Below are 1,769 nucleotides of genomic sequence, written 5' to 3'. Positions count from 1 at the left end.
TTTAAGGGGACTGCGGCCGGTTTTGTCAAAAGTCAAAACTAATGTAGATTTGACCAATCTAAACATTAATTTTGTGTGTTATAATATTTTTCAATAAATTTAAATTCCATATTATAAAATAAACCTTATGAGGGCTGAAAGGGGCTCCAGTTAATGAAAAAAAGTGACTTTTAGACCAATAAGCTAGACAAAATTGGAAAAATTTGGTTTGACAGATTTTAATTTTGAAAACGGATTATGATTGATCAACAAGTTTACCAGGGAATGATCGAGGCGATTTTGAATATTCCAATTATTATCAGTGTCATAATGAATAATATAAATACAAAATATCATGTTTTTTCGATATTTTTATTCTTAGATATCGTCCCGATCATTCCCTAGTAAACTTGTTGATCTATCATAATCCGTTTTAAAAATTAAAATCTGTCAAACCAAATTCTTCCAGTTTTGTCTAGCTTATTGGTCTAAAAGCCTTAATAACATTTAGTGTACCAACAATTTTAAATGTTGAGCACTTTGGGCTTTATGCACATTTTTGTACCAGAGAACTGAGGCCGTTTGAAAGACAGAAGATAGAGACTTAAAATTCATATTTTATCGTAATTTCTAGCATTAAGAAAGTTTGCGATACCAAATTACTCAGCCAGGCCCAGGCGGCGGTGCACTTAGGATTATAGGTATACCATAATATACGTTAAGATATGATAATACTATATACATATTACATATAGGTAAGTACCTCGCTGGACAGGCGGTCGCCGACCGTGCACACGCATGACGTATGCACCACGAATATGAACAGCTCGCCCAAGTGCTGGACCAGCAGATAAGGCGTGGCCCAGGCCATGGGGCCGTCCAGTGAGGACGCGATCTCCATCAGTCGGAACACGACCATAATGACGCGGATGATGTTGTAGGCCCACTGCAGCAGCATCTCGGGCGCGTAGGCCCTGTTCACGTGGCCGGCGAGCGTGCACAGCTCGTCGTAGACGCTGGTCAACCGGGCCAGCAACCGGCCCGCGGACACCGGGTCGCGGGCCACGTCCAGCGCCTCGACCATGTCGTTTACCCGGCTGAACCCGCGGGCCAGCACGTAGTACTGTACGAACACCAGTATGTAAACGACCATCTGGCCCATGCCGTTGAACCAATACGCAGCCACTACGGTCGGCGGCACTAATATCATATAGATCTGCGACATCGAGGCGTACGCGGCCAGGGACGCTGGCGCGGCGTACCAGACGGCTCGGGACAGGCCGCGACGGTCGGCAAGCGGCACCGCGTCCCTGGTGTCATCCAGGAACTGAAGTGTCCGTTCGGCGCCCGCTAGACCGGCGATCTTGTGCCACCGACCGTAGAACATCGAGCACATCACGTTAGACGAAGGGCCCAGATTCCGGTTGAGCAGCTCGATCAGAGCAAAGCAGTACGACTCCTCGAAGCACGTCCGGAACGAGCCGGCCACGTACCGCACGCCCTCCAGGTAGTTGTAGTGCACCACGTACACGTTCAGACACGCGTAGAGCGTCCACACCGGTATCAGCCGCTTGTCGAACGAATACCTGTACCGGCCTACACGTGACAACCGTATAATATTATATTATTAGGTGTGAATGTGTGATTAACAGTGTTATGGAAAAGATGTTTTTGAAAAATCTAAGGTATAGGTACTGCAGCCTGCAGGCAGTCATTATTGATACTATATGTACATAATATATTGTACTATATATCCATATATATATATATATATATATATATATGCATAA

The sequence above is a fragment of the Acyrthosiphon pisum genome, chromosome A1, assembly GCF_005508785.2.
Source record: "Acyrthosiphon pisum isolate AL4f chromosome A1, pea_aphid_22Mar2018_4r6ur, whole genome shotgun sequence".
NCBI lineage: Eukaryota > Metazoa > Arthropoda > Insecta > Hemiptera > Aphididae > Acyrthosiphon > Acyrthosiphon pisum.
The sequence above is the reverse complement of the archived record's forward strand: the minus strand, read 5'-3'. Positions refer to the sequence as shown.